The sequence below is a fragment of the Ovis aries genome, chromosome 18 (genome assembly GCF_016772045.2).
Source record: "Ovis aries strain OAR_USU_Benz2616 breed Rambouillet chromosome 18, ARS-UI_Ramb_v3.0, whole genome shotgun sequence".
Lineage (NCBI taxonomy): Eukaryota > Metazoa > Chordata > Mammalia > Artiodactyla > Bovidae > Ovis > Ovis aries.
The window spans coordinates 23,453,824-23,465,155 of NC_056071.1; the positions used below are offsets into that span (position 1 = coordinate 23,453,824).

At 42.8% G+C, this 11,332-nt stretch overlaps 1 pseudogene; it reads left to right on the forward strand.

Annotated features, from left to right (window-relative positions):
* Positions 1-1,408: 1,408 nt before the first annotated feature.
* Positions 1,409-9,683, forward strand: LOC101108692 (S-phase kinase-associated protein 2-like; annotated as a pseudogene).
* The last annotated feature ends 1,649 nt before the right edge of the window (positions 9,684-11,332 follow it).

Sequence of the window (11,332 nt, forward strand, 5' to 3'; positions counted from 1 at the left end):
GTCTGTCCACTCCAGAATGTCATTTCCTTCTCCAGGGGATCTTCCTGATGCAGGGACCTGCATCTTTTATATCTCCTGCATTGGCAAGTGGGTTCTGTACCATTAGTGCCACCTGGGAAACCCCATCTTTCTGTATGAAAGTGAAAATGTTAGTCACTCAGTCATGTCCGACTCTGCGACACCACGGACTGTAGCCTGCCAGGCTCCTCTGTCCATGGGATTCTCCAGGCAAGAATACTGGAGTACCCCAGGTCTCCTTCACTGCAGGCAGATTCTTAACTGTCTGAGCCATCAGGGAAATCCATCTTTCTGTATACGTGTCCACAAATTTTTTTTATCTTAATTCCCCAATCAGGGATTGAACTGGTGCTGGTAATAATTTAAAAATTAAAAAAAAAAATTCTTAGAAGAACAAAATTCACCCAAATTGAACCAAAAGAAATGAAAGACCTACATAAAGAAAATTCCAAACCCAGTTCCAAAGAATTCCACCTCAGTTTACGAGGCCAGTGAACCTGTGATAGAAATCAGAGAATGACGTTATAAGAAAATTCAAATATAAGCCAGACTCTTTATGAATGTAGATGTAAAATTCCTAAATAAAATAAAGTAGTTCAAATCCAGTGACACATGAAAATTTTTTTTAACTTTAGTAATGCATGGTTGCTTTAACACTCAAAAATCAATTGTCATTATTATTATTTTTCAAAAAAGATAATGTAAAATTTTAATTCAGAATATAGTTGCAAAACCAGTGATTTAATTCTGAACATGTGGAAAATATTAAAAATCTCAAAGAAAAAATGAAAAGTTATAGGAGAGAGGTCATATGATTATTTAAACTATGTGCAGGAAAAGTATTTGATGAAATGCAATATCTGTTTATGTTAGAAAGCTTTATAAAGATAGGAATGAAAGAGGACTTCCTTAATCTGATAAAAGTTATCTGTGGAAAGTCTGTCACAGTCATTACAATTACAGAGCTCTCCCTAATACTGATAGCATCAGAGTCTCTTGCTACCTTCAGTTGACTCAACACTTCACAGGAGATTCTCAATAAGAAGATAAAGGAATTAGAAAGGAAAGAAAAAAATTATGCTTAGTCATAGATGGCCTGATCATGTAAGAAGAATCCAGAGAAAACAGCTCTTTTCCTTGAATCGGTAAGTACGCTTAGCCCCATCCAATCTCCCTTGTCTGGCCCCTGGGCCCAGGCTTCTGCAGTTGTTTTCTGGAATTCCATCATGGTGAGGAAAAAGAGGTGATGAACCGTGCTGTGACTTGGAAATCTTTTGCATAATGTAACCTGCATCACCTGCAGTCACGTGTCTTTGGACAAAGCTTGTGACACAGCCGCTCCTGGGTTCAACAGGATAGGCTATGTCATCCTCCTGCAGGGAAGGGCACAATGGAGGGGGACATGATGATGTTGCCTGTCCTAAGAGTGAAAGGCAAACGAGTGGAGGACAGAGAAAGAAGCTGGGAGAGGTACAGGTGTGGTGGCAGGTTACGAGAAACCAGGACTGCAGAAGAAAAGAAGCAAGCGAAAACTTCCAGTGCAGAGTTCCCAAAAGAGCAGGTAGGTCTCATCTTCATCTTTATAGTACTTGTTTGCTTTGCTATAACCTACTCCTAATTCTGGAACATCTAAGTCCAACACATACTTAAATGCTTTGTGTGTTTTTGCAGGAAATCAGGGAAAGGAGATGAATTACATTCTTGGGTGCACAGCGCAGGGAAGAGACCAGCCATGGGAGGAAGAAACCCATGAGAACAGAAGTTGAGCAAAAGCAGAAAACTAGAGAGGGACATGACTGAGAATTTATGCCCCTGGGAGTTCTCAGAAATCTAGAGAGGGGCATTGGAATTCCCATGGATGTGGAATTAGAGGCTTGAACTAATTTTTCTACATCTCAGCCTTCTTGGCTAAGATCCAGGCTACATCTATAACAAGCATGCATTTCTTAAGTAGTAAACTAATTAGCAAATATTACGGTTGTTTTAAGAACTCCAGGCATGGCCGTCAGCTGTGAGGCAGCTAAAGCTGGGCAGGTGAGTGGAGGAATGGTGTTCTGCTGAGTTCTTCTTAGTGTTGCCACAAAGTTACTCAGGAGATCATTAATATTTTTAACCCCTGTGTATTGCAAAGAGTGTAACTGGGTTTTCTTTTTAGCTAATAAAGGCAATGGAATTAATAAATATCACCCAAAATTTTATTTCAAATCTCAGAAACATAATTTTTGATGTTAAATCTAAACAATTCTCTAAGGGGGAAAAAAAAACACTCAAGATAAAGATTTAACCCAGAGTCAATGTCACTGTTGGGTATCACCCCCACGCAGGGGCTTCAATCAGTTCCGCGACATCAGCAAGAACTATATACCAGTGCATACACTGAAATGAGAGCGTTTAAAATGTGTTGACACATAAACCAATGCAAATGAGAACTCACAAGTCTATACAAAGTCTTTGCCATCTAGAGCTGACGTGGATGGTGACTGCTGCCACAAAATTAAAAGATGTTCACTCCTTGGAAAGAAAGTTATAGCAAACCTAGACAGTGTAGTAAAAACCAGAGACATCACTTTGCTGACAAAGGTCTGTATAGTCAAAGATATGGTTTTCCCAGTGGTCGTGTACGGATGTGAGAGTTGGACCGCAAAGAAGGTTGAGTGCCACAGAATTGATGCTTTTGAATTGTGGTGCTGGAGAAAATTCTTAAGAGACCCTTGGACACAAGGAGATCAAACCAGTCAATCCTAAAGGAAATCAACCCTAAACATTAATTGGAAAGACTGATGCTGAAGCTCCAATACTTTGGCCACCTGATGGGAAGAACTGACTCACTGGAAAAGCCCCTGATCCTGGGAAAGACTGAACGCAGGAGGTGAAGGGAGTGACAGAGGATGAAGTGCTTGGACGGCATCATTGACTCAATGGACATGAGTTTGGGCAAACTCAGGGAGGTAGTGGAGGACAGGGAAGCCTGGTGTGCTGCAGTACATGAGGTCTCAAAGAGTCAAACCTGACTTAGTGACTGGACCATAAGTGAGAAATCAAGCCAAACAATTTCAAAATGAAATATGAAGAAATTAAATTTTGCATGGGGCCACCAAGAGAGCCCTCCTCTGAATTTGGAAGTTCAACATGTGCCATGTGCCAATGATGCATTTGACATTGCATATCTGAGTGCACCCTTCTGTCAACATACAGACACAACCTTAGAGGAGGTAAATACCACGTCCTCATCTGTTAGTATTCGGTCAATGGTTTCAGTTTAGTTCAGTCTCTCAGTTGTGTCCAACTATTTGCAACCCCATCTCAGGCCTCCCTGTCCATCACCAACTCCCGGCGTTTGCCCAAACTCATGTCCATTGAGTCAGTGATGCCATCTAACCATCTCATCCTTGGCCGTCCCCTTCTCCTCCTGCCTTCAATCTTTCCCAGCATCAGGATCTTTTCCAATGAGTCAGCTCTTTGCATCAGGTGGCCAAAATATTGAAGTTTCAGCTTCAACATTAGTCCTTTCAATGAACACTCCGGACTGATTTCCTTTAGGATGGACTGGTTGGATCTCTGTGCAGTCCAAGGGACTCTCAAGAGTCTTCTCTAACACCACAGTTCAAAAGCATCTTCAGTGCTTCAGTTCTTCAGTGCTCAGCTTTCTTTATAGTTCAACTCTCACATCCATACATGACCACTGGAAAAACCATAGCCTTGACTAGATGGACCTTTGTTGGCAAAGTAATGTCTGTACTTTTTAATATGCTGTCTAGGTTGGTCATTACTTTCCTTCCAAAGAGTAAGTATCTTTTAATTTCATGGCTGCAATCACCATCTACAGTGATTTTGGAGCCCACAAAAATAAAGTCAGCCACTGTTTCCACTGTTTCCCCATCTATTTGCCATGAAGTGATGGGATCAGATGCCATGACCTTAGTTTTCTGAATGTTGAGTTTTAAGTCAACTTTTTCACTCCTCTTTCACTTTCATCAAGAGGCTCTTTAGTTCCTCTTCACTTTCTGCCATAAGGGGTGGTGTCATCTGCATATCTGAGGTTATTGATATTTCTCCCGGCAATCTTGATTCCAACTTGTGCTTCTTCCAGCCCAGCGTTTCTCATGATGTACTCTGCATAGAAGTTAAATAAGCAGGGTGACAATATACAGCCTTGACGTACTCCTTTTCCTATTTGGAACCAGTCTGTTGTTCCATGGCCAGTTCTAACTGTTGCTTCCTGACCTGCATACAATGGTTTGAGTTTCCTCAAAGATAAACTTTATTGATACATTGAGGATTTGAGAATAGATGGGTTACTTAGGTGGTGATTCCAATATGCATTCATATGATGGAGGAAGTGAGATGGGAGAGAAAAAGTAACCAATATGTAGTGTGTTAGAAAACAAAAAAACTCTACTGAGATAAGGAGATAGTTGGAGCATAATCCTAATCCAGAAACACAGAACCGATATAGAATACTTGTGTCAAGAGTATAAGCAGAAGAGACAAGGGAGCTGGGGTATTGCTACCCCAACTGCCTTTGACCATTCATTACATGCTCCTGGAGGCAGAGGACTAATTTTCCAGTACTTCCTGCTTGCCACAGGTTCTGCCACCTCCAAAGCCCTCAGGCAGAAAGAGGCAGGGACTGGCATAAATCAGCCGTGGTGGACCATAATGTCCTGAACCAAAGAGACACAGTTGGGGTGCTGACAGCCACCTCTGCTTCCACTGCATCTCTTGTCTTCCAAAGAGTCTGTTTGTCTGGTCCTTTATGTTCTAGTATGTCTTGCTGACTTTTATGCAGATTTTGACAAGGGCTAGGAAACCACAGTGGTGGAGTCTTGTTCCCCCAGCTTATGTCTTTCATCCTCTGCTCTGCACTGTCTTGTTTCAAGAACTGACATCAGGTGCCTACCAACCAATAAGGCCTGAAGCAGGTGCCACAGAAAAACCAAGACAGAAGCTGTAAGTGATCAGTGTTTTCCCTCCTGATCCACAAGGAGGAAGATGCCGCTGTAATTAGCCTCACGGTGGAACAACTGTCAGCCAGCCAGCTGCTTCATTCTGCCAACGTCGTCTCCACCCTTATTCTGAGATGCTCACTCCCTGCAGGAGAAGAGCCCCATCTGCTCTCTAGAAAAGCCTCATCAGAGACCTTCAGATGTAAATAAAGCCTTGGCTGAAGCAAGCCCCACTCAGAATAGCAAGTATCGAAGAAGCAGATCTACATGGCTCTGTCTTCTCAGCAAGTAAACTGCTGCTACAGTGCCCACCATACCAGCCCTTAGTTATCTCAGGGCAGCACAGAGCCAGAAAGCCCCAGTCATGAACTTTTATGGTGGATGTCTTCCAAGCGGCTGACTATGCCCCACCCTACTCTTCAGAGATGGCAAGAGATGCACCCAGAACTTGCAAAGGGTTTGAAAAGTGGAAGGTGGCCACGATCCATCTAAGACAGTGATTCTCAACCAGGGGTGTTTTTGCTCCTCCCTGGGGCTTCCCAGGTGTCACGGTGGTAAAGAATCCACCTGCCAATGCAGGAGATTTGCGTTCAAACAGTGGGTCAGGAAGATCCCCTGGAGGAGGAAGTGGCAATGCACTCCAGTATTCTTGCTTGGAAATCCCACGGACAGAGGAGCCCCTACAGTCCAGGGGGTTGCAGAGAATGAGACATGACTGAGTGACTGGGAACACAGACACCCACCAGGAGACACTTGGAAATGGAGACGTCTGGAGAAACAGACGATAGTGGCATCTAGCAGGCAGAAGCCATGAAAGCTGCTGAGTATTCCCCAAAGACCTTCTCCCCACACAGCAGACATCTGAGGGTCTGGCTAAGAAGATTCTGGGACTTGGGTTCTCTGTTCCCTGACACTGACAGCGGGAGGGCCATTGCTGGTGTCCCAGCCACCTGGCGATGGTGAGATGGAGGCCTCTCTGTTTGCTGGCTGACATGGCAGACCACTTCCATGTCAGAGTACTGCTTCCCCACAGCAGGGTCATCTCTATGCTTGGGGTTAGAATGAACAATCTGAAAGTTCGGGCACTGAAATCTGGGGATGGTTGACTTAGGACTGTCCTGGTTTTCTTTTTTGATCTTTTTTTAAAATTGGAGGATAATTGCTTTACAACGTTGTGCTGGTTTCTCCTGTATAGCAATGTGTAAATCAGTTGTGCATATGTGTGAGTGTGTGTGTGTGTGCTCAGTCACTCAGTCACATCCAGCTCTTTGCAGCACCATGGACTGTAGCCCACCAGGCTTCTCTGTCCATGGAATTTTTCAGGCAAGAATACAGAAGTGGGTTGCCATTTCCTTCTCCAAGGGATCTTCCTGACCCAGGGATTGAAATTGCATCTCTTTCATCTCTTGCTTTGGCAGACAGGTTCTTTACCACTAGTGCCACCTGATAATCAGCTATATGTATACTTAGATCCCCTCCCTCTCGAGCCTCCCTCCCAGCCCCACCTCTGTAGGTTGTCCTAGTTTTAAAAATGAAAGTCCTGCACCCTAGGAACACCCCCAGGAGAGTGTCCCACTTACCTGGGTGAGCGAGGCAGAAGCAGCTGGATAGAGGAGGGCAGAGCAGAGTTGCTGTCTCTGCTCTTCACTCTGGTTCACTCGGGACAGCCTGTTTCTTCCTGATGAGAGGGAGAGTTGCTTCTTGGGTTTGGGTCTAGAAGTCCATCTAGGAAACTCAGACTCGATAGTTAAATGCCATGTTATTAGGTTCAACAGACCTCTTCAGAGCGTTGCAACATACATCCCACTCCTGGCCAGGGGTACAGAAGACACTAGACCACAGCTCCTCACCAGAGGACCTCTGGCTCTGGTGATGTGTGAAAATAGAGACAGAGTTTTGACAGAGGCGTGGGCTGCTAAGGAGATGGAAGAGGCAGTCAGGGAAGGTTTCCTGGAGGAGTTGGTGCCTGAGAATCCAGGTTTAAGGGACAGCGAAATTTGCTAGGTAGAAAGGGAGATTTAAGGAAATATTTTCCTGCTGACAAAACAAGAAGATAAAAACATTGAGAAGCCTTGGCGATGCTTAAAAGAGTGGAGAGAAGTGTGATTCTCTTTGACCATGAAATGAAAGTACATCTGTATATTTAGAATGTGGGCTTACAAGTTTTTTTAGATGGATCTTCAGCTACTGCCCCATTTTTCTTTTTCATAACCTCTGCTTTAGGGTAATGAAACAGAGATTGTTATTCCAGTTCATATTTGGGGGAGCTGGCCCCACAGATTTAAGCAATATGTGCAGCTAACATGTCTAGTTAAAGTCTCCAGGGTTTGTTTCTTTCTTTTTTTTACTTTTCATTTGATAATCTTATAAATGATTTTAATTTAAACATAAGCATGCATTTCTTTTGTAAAAAAAAAAATAAGGCAAATAAACTACAATGTGAAATCTAGAAAAAATGGTGTAGACAATCTTTCCTGCAAAGCGGAAATAGAGACTCAGATATAGAGAACAAACATATGGACACTAAGTGGGAAGAGAGGGCTGGGATGAATTAGGAGGTTGGGATTGACATGTACACTACTATGTAAAAATATATAACTAATGAGAACCTACTGTATAGCTCAGGGAACTCGACTCCATGCTCTGTGGTGACCTGAATGGGAAGGAAATCCAAAATAGAGGGGATATATGTATACATATAGCAGCTTCACTTTGCTGCACAGAAGGTCTCCAAGTTTTGACCTTGAGGGAGGCTGCTGAGGGCAGCGTGGATCTCCTGGACTTTGGAACTAGAAAGACCTTGCAGGATTTGAGATTCTTGACTTATTAACTCCATGAACTGAAGCAAAATTCTGAGTCACAGTTCTCTCTTGGAGGAATACAGAGGGGACATATGTATACGTATGGCTGACTCACTTTGCTGCACAGCAGAAACTAACACAACATTGTAAGGCAACTATACTCCAATAAAAAGAGAGAGAGAGAAACCAAAAACACAAAATGATCTCTACAAGTTTGAGTTCTTAATTATGAATTTCCAAGGATAAGTTTGTTGTCAGACTGAAGAAGTTTTCCACTGTTAAGATCTTTTTTTGTGGTTTTGCTTGCTTGTGTTTCTACAACTTGATTCTCAGTGTGCTCAAACTAATTAAACAACCTTTCTTCAAGGATGAGAAAGCCGACATGCTTTTGAGGGGATGCTAATTACACTTGATATCTCCTTTAATAATATGAGATTAAAAAGAACTGAAAGTAAGGTTTTTAAGCGCACAAGACAACCATGGCGATGACACGCTGATCTAGACTGGATCTGCAGACTTGTTTGCTTGGATCCTATCTTTGTGGGGTGTTTATATATATATATATATGTTGAAACCAAGGAGCAGAAGATGTTATCAGTGATGAGCCATTTCAAAGGGTGATGCAGTGCAGCCTCTGTCAATGGGCATTTAGGGTGCTTCCATGTCTTAACTACTGTAAACAGTGCTTCGGTGAATATTGGGGTACATGTATCCTTTCAGATTATGGTTTTCTACAGGTATGTTGGGCTGGGGTTTGCTTATGTGCCCTGCAGTTTTCCACTCCTATGCCATCTCATCTGCACCAGATTCTTGCCCTAAAATTTTCCATTGTAGTCTCAATCTGTATTCATGCTTTGCTCCGAATACAAACTGAATTCTAGGCCTTTCTTTTGAAATCCCTGGAGTAGAATGTATTCTCTATAACTGGACAATTTTTTGCAGCTGTGTTCCTCTGTATTTTGTCCCAAGGGGTGGTTGCCTTCTGCTGCCCACGATCATTTATGGACCAACCGTTAGTTGAATGTTTCAGCCGTTTTTGTCTGCAGCACCTGGACCTGTTGAACCTGGACCTGTGATCGATGTGTCTACCCTGCACAGCCTTCTGTCTCACTGTTCGAAGTTGCAGAATCTCAGCCTGGAAGGCCTCCGACTTTAGATCCCATTGTCGATAATCTTGCTCAGAACACAAATTTACTGCGACTAAACTTTCTGGGTTTTCTGGATTCTCTGAATCTGCCCTGAAGACCTTGCTGAGCAGCTGTTCCAGATTGGATTAACTGAACCTCTATGATTTCACTGAAAGGCATTTATAGGTAGCTGTTGCACATGTGTCAGAGACCATCACCCAGCTGAATCTCAGCGGGTACCGAAAGAATCTGCAGAGATCAGATGTCTCTACCTTAGTTGGAAGATGTCCCAATCTTGTCTCCCTAGACTTAAGTAATCATGTCATGCCGAAAAATGACTGCTTTCCAGAGTTTTACCAACTCAGCTACCTCCAACACCTATCACTCAGTCAGTACTATGACATAATACCTGAAACTTTACTTGAACTTGGAGAAATTCCCACATTGAAAACACTACAAGTCTTTGGAATTGTGCCAGACAGTACCCTTCAACTTTTAAAGGAAGCCCTCCCTCATCTACAGATTAATTGCTCCCATTTCACCACCATCACCAGACCAACTATTGGCAACAAGAAGAACCAAGAGATATGGGGCATCAAATGCCAGCTGTCACTGGAGAAGCCCAGTAGTCTATGAAGCCTCTATTGCAAGATGGTGTCTCCTCTTTTCTTTGAACAGGGAAAGTAAGCAGGAAGCCCAATTGTGGAGAGCTCAGCTATTTTTATTCTTGGTTTTCTGTTGCCTTCCTTCTACAAGCATATTAGAGAACCATTGGAGACAGAAAACTATGAAGTGTTGCTTTTTAGAAATGACTAGGAAAGCTTTTATCACTGCTATACCCTTAAGAGCCTAAGCTCTACGCTTTTTGAAATTTTAGGGACAGTGAGCCAATGATTTCAGGATACCTTAAATAGCAAAAGTTGAACCACGTCTTCCAAGTGCCATTCTTCATAATCTATTTAGAATCAAGCTTAAAAATCACCACCAGCAAATCATTTTTGTAGCCTATATGGCAACTGAACATTCTTCTATTTAATTTTTCAGCACTGCTTTATTATAAGACATAGGTTGCAAAAAATAATAAGCTATTTGTATTGTAAGCTGAAAAGAATGAGAATCATAGAGTAGATCTGCAGCAATCTCTTCTGAGGATGGCAAGAAAAATAGACATTTCAACTGCGCCTTTAGATTTGCAATCAGGTTGATAGAAACAAATAGCCCCAGGTCATTTACCTTAAAACGTAAATAAAGAAACAAACAATCGGCCAACCAGAGGTGTAGAATGGGTATAGAATTTAAAGGCTCAAGAGAGAGTTTTCTATGACAGTTAACCTGGGGTATCCTCTAATGCACATTAATGAAGTCCCCTTTATGTATAGTTTGGAAGGTCCCCTGAAGGAGGTAATGGCAACCCACTCCAGTATTTTTGCCTAGAGAATCCCATGGACAGAGGAGCCTGGAGGGCTACAGTCCATGGGGTTGCAAAAAGTTGGACACGACTGAGTGACTAATACTTAATACTTCCTCTGTATTAATACCCATCTGGACCCATGAGGGAGAATTTACAGCCCTTGGAAGGAAAAAAAATGTCTTCTTACTTCTGGTCAGTTCTAAAAACTTGATCCCCTAGTTGCTCAATCCCAGGCCTGCTGGGAACACTGTTAACCAGTCTTTTGGCCAGTATGGTCAGAACAGGAAGGTTTAATCATTCATGCCCATGGCTTTTGTGTTACCATAGCAACCACTTTGTATGTCAATCATCTGTCAACATCTCTCTCCTCTAGAGGTTGTATACTCTTAAGAACACCAGTGAGGTGTTCCATTTTTTCATTCCTAGCACCAACACAGAGACCAACACAGAATAGACACTTGAGTTTGTTGAGTGAATGAGGAAAGGCATTTGTGTTCAAGAGCCTGTCCCGTGAAGATGTACCATGTTATTCATTTCTGCATCTTATTGACTAGCGTAGCACCTGGCTGGGATACAAACGTGAATGCCTCTGGCCCAGGAAGATGGTCAAAATGAATGAAGACCACTGAGAGTAGTGGGATTTCAGGAGGCCACCTGCCCTTCTAAAAAGGAGAAAGAAGGCCTTCTCTGGTGGTCTACTGGCTCAGACTCCTTGCTCCAGGAGGCCCAGGTTTGATCCTTGGTCAGGGAACTTGATCCTGCATGACTCAACTAAGAGTTCGAAAGCCACAACTAAAAAATCCTGCAAGCTGCATCTAGGACCCTGCACAGTCAAATAAATAAATACTTTAAAAAATAAATAGAAAAATGGCCCTCAACTCCTGCTGATTGTTGGCCCCTAAAAACACAGGCCCACTGTGGCCAAATCATCTTTTTCTTTTTCAAGAAAATAGAGAAATTTCCCTGTACACATCCGATCCACTGGTCTGCTCTGTGCCTCCAGCAGATGATCCACAGTTCAGTTCAGTT